Genomic DNA, 7334 nt, shown 5'->3' on the forward strand with positions numbered 1-7334 from the left:
ATTAGCGTTTTATAAGTTTAAATTCGGGTAGTACCTACCCGTTAAGTTCATACTTAGTAGCTAATATACAATTCAACTACTACAATTCTATATGAAAAACTGATTATAATAATATTTCGCGTTCAAACTTTTACACAATATTTTACAAACTTACAATACCGCTTATTTTACATATAGCATGAAATATAGCACACAATAAATTTGATACAAGATGGTTGTGAAGATAATTCTAGCTAGTACACAAGTCGTTCAGCAAAGGCAATAAAGACACGTAATTCATACGTCCAGAAACAAGTCAGGCATTCTGGTTTTACTAGGATTACTTCCCATCCTTGGTCTTGTGGAACATAACCGTTATGGCTGTTGATAAGACATCGTGTTATAATGTCGTCAAAGGGGCGAGGGTTACGTAATGTCCAACAGTCCCGTAACAATCTAAAAACCTCATTTCTTACCCCAATTACCGACTCCGTCACTTGTGGGAACGTTTTGTTTAATAGTTGTAGCCCGATGTTCTTGTTCTCACTTTGGTGAGAAGCGAACATTACTAATCCGTAAGCATAACATGCTTCTTTATGTTGCATGTTAGCCGCTTTTTCTAAATCACGAAGTCCAATATTCGGATATATTGAGTCAAAATAATTTCTTAACCCATTGCGTAAAATAGCATTTGGGTTCCCCGCAATATATGCGTCAAAGTAAACACATCGTAACTTATGGATTTCCCAATGTGATATCCCCCATCTTTCGAACGAAAGCCTTTTATAAACCAAGGCATTCTTGGAACGTTCTTCGAATGTCTTACAAACTGATCTCGCCTTAAATAGTTGTGCCGAAGAATTCTGACCGACTTTAGACAAGATTTCATCAATCATGTCTCCGGGTAGGTCTCTTAAAATATTGGGTTGTCTATCCATTTTGTGTTTTTATACTGTAAAATAGACAAGAGTTAGATTCATAAAAAAAATACTTATTAATACAAGCAATTTTTACATATATCATAAAGCATAAGCACACTATATTTGTAGTGACCCGAACTTTTCCATGTTTATATATATTAATTGAGATTGATATTTACATGATTAAATGTTTCCAACATGTTAAGCAATCAAACTTGTTAAGACTTGATTAATTGAAATATGTTTCATATAGACAATTGACCACCCAAGTTGACCGGTGATTCACGAACGTTAAAACTTGTAAAAAACTATATGATGACATATATATGGTTATATATATAGTTAACATGATATTATGATAAGTAAACATATCATTAATTATATTAACAATGAACTACATATGTAAAAACAAGACTACTAACTTAATGATTTTGAAACGAGACATATATGTAACGTTTATCGTTGTAACGACATTTAATGTATATATATCATATTAAGAGATATTCGTACATCATAATATCATGATAATATAATAATTTAAAATCTCTTTTATTATTATAAACATTGGGTTAACAACATTTAACAAGATCGTTAACCTAAAGGTTTCAAAACAACACTTACATGTAACGACTAACGATGACTTAACGACTCAGTTAAAATGTATATACATGTAGTGTTTTAATATGTATTTATACACTTTTGAAAGACTTCAATACACTTATCAAAATACTTCTACTTAACAAAAATGCTTACAATTACATTCTCGTTCAGTTTCATCAACAATTCTACTCGTATGCACCCGTATTCGTACTCGTACAATACACAGCTTTTAGATGTATGTACTATTGGTATATACACTCCAATGATCAGCTCTTAGCAGCCCATGTGAGTCACCTAACACATGTGGGAACCATCATTTGGCAACTAGCATGAAATATCTCATAAGATTACAAAAATATGAGTAATCATTCATGACTTATTTACATGAAAACAAAATTACATATCCTTTATATCTAATCCATACACCAACGACCAAAAACACCTACAAACACTTTCATTCTTCAATTTTCTTCATCTAATTGAACTCTCTCAAGTTCTATCTTCAAGTTCTAAGTGTTCTTCATAAATTCCAAAAGTTCTAGTTTCATAAAATCAAGAATACTTTCAAGTTTGCTAGCTCACTTCCAATCTTGTAAGGTGATCATCCAACCTCAAGAAATCTTTGTTTCTTACAGTAGGTTATCATTCTAATACAAGGTAATAATCATATTCAAACTTTGGTTCAATTTCTATAACTATAACAATCTTATTTCAAGTGATGATCTTACTTGAACTTGTTTTCGTGTCATGATTCTGCTTCAAGAACTTCGAGCCATCCAAGGATCCATTGAAGCTAGATCCATTTTTCTCTTTTCCAGTAGGTTTATCCAAGGAAATTAAGGTAGTAATGATGTTCATAACATCATTCGATTCATACATATAAAGCTATCTTATTCGAAGGTTTAAACTTGTAATCACTAGAACATAGTTTAGTTAATTCTAAACTTGTTCGCAAATAAAAGTTAATCCTTCTAACTTGACTTTTAAAATCAACTAAACACATGTTCTATATCTATATGATATGCTAACTTAATGATTTAAAACCTGGAAACACGAAAAACACCGTAAAACCGGATTTACGCCGTCGTAGTAACACCGCGGGCTGTTTTGGGTTAGTTAATTAAAAACTATGATAAACTTTGATTTAAAAGTTGTTATTCCGAGAAAATGATTTTTATTATGAACATGAAACTATATCCAAAAATTATGGTTAAACTCAAAGTGGAAGTATGTTTTCTAAAATGGTCATCTAGACGTCGTTCTTTCGACTGAAATGACTACCTTTACAAAAACGACTTGTAACTTATTTTTCCGACTATAAACCTATACTTTTTCTGTTTAGATTCATAAAATAGAGTTCAATATGAAACCATAGCAATTTGATTCACTCAAAACGGATTTAAAATGAAGAAGTTATGGGTAAAACAAGATTGGATAATTTTTCTCATTTTAGCTACGTGAAAATTGGTAACAAATCTATTCCAACCATAACTTAATCAACTTGTATTGTATATTATGTAATCTTGAGATACCATAGACACGTATACAATGTTTCGACCTATCATGTCGACACATCTATATATATTTCGGAACAACCATAGACACTCTATATGTGAATGTTGGAGTTAGCTATACAGGGTTGAGGTTGATTCCAAAATATATATAGTTTGAGTTGTGATCAATACTGAGATACGTATACACTGGGTCGTGGATTGATTCAAGATAATATTTATCGATTTATTTCTATACATCTAACTGTGGACAACTAGTTGTAGGTTACTAACGAGGACAGCTGACTTAATAAACTTAAAACATCAAAATATATTAAAAGTGTTGTAAATATATTTTGAACATACTTTGATATATATGTATATATTGTTATAGGTTCGTGAATCAACCAGTGGCCAAGTCTTACTTCCCGACGAAGTAAAAATCTGTGAAAGTGAGTTATAGTCCCACTTTTAAAATCTAATATTTTTGGGATGAGAATACATGCAGGTTTTATAAATGATTTATAAAATAGACACAAGTACGTGAAACTACATTCTATGGTTGAATTATCGAAATCGAATATGCCCCTTTTATAAAGTCTGGTAATCTAAGAATTAGGGAACAGACACCCTAATTGACGCGAATCCTAAAGATAGATCTATCGGGCCCAACAAGCCCCATCCAAAGTACCGGATGCTTTAGTACTTCGAAATTTATATCATATCCGAAGGGTGTCCCGGAATGATGGGGATATTCTTATATATGCATCTTGTTAATGTCGGTTACCAGGTGTTCACCATATGAATGACTTTTATCTCTATGTATGGGATGTGTATTGAAATATGAAATCTTGTGGTCTATTATTATGATTTGATATATATAGGTTAAACCTATAACTCACCAACATTTTTGTTGACGTTTTAAGCATGTTTATTCTCAGGTGATTATTAAGAGCTTCCGTTGTCGCATACTTAAATAAGGACGAGATTTGGAGTCCATGCTTGTTTGATATTGTGTAAAAACTGCATTCAAGAAACTTATTTTGTTGTAACATATTTGTATTGTAAACCATTATGTAATGGTTGTGTGTAAACAGGATATTTTAGATTATCATTATTTGATAAACTACGTAAAGCTTTTTAAACCTTTATTGATGAAATAAAGGTTATGGTTTGTTTTAGAAATGAATGCAGTCTTTGAAAAATGTCTCATATAGAGGTCAAAACCTCGCAAAGAAATCAATTAATATAGAACGTTTTTAATCAATAAGAACGGGACATTTCAGTTGGTATCCGAGCGTTGGTCTTAGAGAACCAGAAAATTTGCATTAGTGTGTCTTATCGAGTTTGTTAAGATGCATTAGTGAGTCTGGACTTCGACCGTGTTTTCTTTAAAAATGATTGCTTAACATTTTTGTTGGAAACTATATATTTTTAACATATGAATATTATGTGATATATTAATCTCTTAACGTGTTTGATATTATGTGATAGATGTCTACCTCTAGAACAAGTCCCATTGACTCACCTAATAATAATGAAGAGTCAAATGTAAATTGGAATGATTTGTGGACTGATTCACAAGTTCCCGAAGAGGAACCGGAAGAAGAGTCGGAACCGGAAGAAGAATCGGAACCGGAAGAAGAATCGGAACCGGATAAAGAAATAGAACCAGTGGGGGAAATAATAAAAAGGTTAAGTAAAAGAAAATCCTCAACCAACCGACCAAAGTTAATTATGGTCAATGGTGTTTCCGCCAAGGAAGCAAAATATTGGGAGGATTACCAATTCTCCGATGAATCGGATTCCGACGAGAATTCCGATGATGTTATAGAAATTACCCCAACTGAATTTAAAAAGGCAAAAGAAAATAATAAGGGAAAGGGTATAAAAATAGAGAAATCTAATTCCAACCCCGATGAACTTTATATGTATCGTCAACCCCCGAAGTCCTTAAGTTGTAACAATGACCCAGGAACCTCTAAACCACCAGGTTTTTCTAAACCAATGTGGACAACGACGGCTCGTATTAGGGGAACATCATATATCCCTAGAAACTTGGCAAAACGAACCAAAACCGAAGAAGAAGAAACGAGCGAGTCGGAATAAGATAGTTGTATTCGTGTGGTGTAATATATGTAATATAGTGTTCTTATGCTTTATGATATATGTAAAAATTGCTTGTATTAATAAGTATTTTTTTTATGAATCTAACTCTTGTCTATTTTACAGTTTAAAAACACAAAATGGATAGACAACCCAATATTTTAAGAGACCTACCCGGAGACATGATTGATGAAATCTTGTCTAGAGTCGGCCAGAATTCCTCGGCACAACTATTTAAGGCGAGATCAGTTTGTAAGACATTCGAAGAACGTTCCAAGAATGTCTTGGTTTATAAGAGACTTTCGTTTGAAAGATGGGGGATATCACATTGGGAAACCCATAAGTTACGATGTGTTTACTTTGACGCATATATTGCGGGGAACCCAAATGCTATTTTACGCAACGGGTTAAGAAATTATTTTGACTCAATATATCCGAATATTGGACTTCGTGATTTAGAAAAAGCGGCTAACATGCAACATAAAGAAGCATGTTATGCTTACGGATTAGTAATGTTCGCTTCTCACCAAAGTGAGAACAAGAACATCGGGCTACAACTATTAAACAAAACGTTTCCACAAGTGACGGAGTCGGTAATTGGGGTAAGAAATGAGGTTTTTAGATTATTACGGGACTGTTGGACATTACGTAACCCTCGTCCCTTTGATGACGTTACAACACGCTGTCTTATCAACGGCCATAACGGTTATGTTGCACAAGACCAAGGATGGGAAGTAGTCCTAGTAAAACCAGAATGCATGACTTGTTTCTGGACGTATGAATTACGTGTCTTTATTGTCTTTGCTGAACGACTTGTGTACTAGCTAGAATTGTCTTCACAACTATCTTGTATCAAAGTTATTGTGTGCTATATTTCATGCTTTATGTAAAATAAGCGGTATTGTAAGTTTGTAAAATATTGTATAAAAGTTTGAACGCGAAATATTATTATAATCAGTTTTTCATATAGAATTGTAGTAGTTGAATTGTATATTAGCTACTAAGTATGAACTTAACGGGTAGGTACTACCCGAATTTAAACTTATAAAACGCTAATATGAAGAAAAAGCTTTTATAAATGAGTTCATATTATGCTACGAAATACTATTAACTACTCTTAATATTCTGTATGATTAACTTGTTCCATTTGACTATTTTGAAGGAAATGGCACCGACTACTCGACACACCGTGAATATGAATGAAGAGGAATTCCGTACTTTTCTAGCTTCAAACATAGCCGCAGTACAGGCTGCGCTACATACCAACAATAACCTTGGATCTGGCAGTACAGGAAATCGTGTAGGATGCACCTACAAAGAATTCACTGCCTGCAAACCTTTGGAATTTGATGGAACCGAAGGACCGATCGGATTGAAACGGTGGACCGAGAAGGTTGAATCGGTGTTTGCCATAAGTAAGTGTACTGAAGAGGACAAAGTGAAGTACGCTACGCATACCTTCACAGGTTCTGCGTTAACATGGTGGAATACCTATCTAGAGCAAGTGGGACAAGATGATGCGTACGCACTACCGTGGTCAGCATTCAAGCACTTGATGAACGAGAAGTACCGTCCCAGAACCGAGGTCAATAAGCTCAAGACAGAACTTAGAGGGTTACGAACCCAAGGATTTGATATTACCACGTACGAAAGACGATTCACAGAATTGTGCCTATTGTGTCCGGGAGCATTCGAAGATGAGGAAGAGAAGATCGACGCGTTTGTGAAAGGATTACCGGAAAGAATCCAAGAAGATATAAGTTCACACGAGCCCGCCTCCATACAACAGGCATGTAGAATGGCTCACAAACTAGTGAACCAGATTGAAGAAAGAATTAAAGAACAGACTGCTGAAGAGGCCAATGTGAAGCAAGTCAAAAGAAAGTGGGAGGAAAACGGTGATAAGAATCACCAATACAACAACAACAGCAATTACAACAATAATCGCAACAATTATCCCAACAATCGCAACATCAATCGCAACTACAACAAACAGCCCAACAACAACAACAACAACAACAACAACAACAGCAACTACAACAATCATCCCAACAACAATAATAACCGCAACAACAACAACAATCAGAAGCAGCTATGCCAAAGGTGTGAAAAGAATCACTCGGGGTTCTGCACCAAATTTTGCAACAAGTGTAAAAGAAATGGTCATAGCGCGGCGAAGTGTGAGGTCTACGGACCAGGGGTTAATAGAACGAAAGGAACAAATGGTGTTGGAACGAGT

The sequence above is a fragment of the Rutidosis leptorrhynchoides genome, chromosome 1 (assembly GCF_046630445.1).
Source record: "Rutidosis leptorrhynchoides isolate AG116_Rl617_1_P2 chromosome 1, CSIRO_AGI_Rlap_v1, whole genome shotgun sequence".
Lineage (NCBI taxonomy): Eukaryota > Viridiplantae > Streptophyta > Magnoliopsida > Asterales > Asteraceae > Rutidosis > Rutidosis leptorrhynchoides.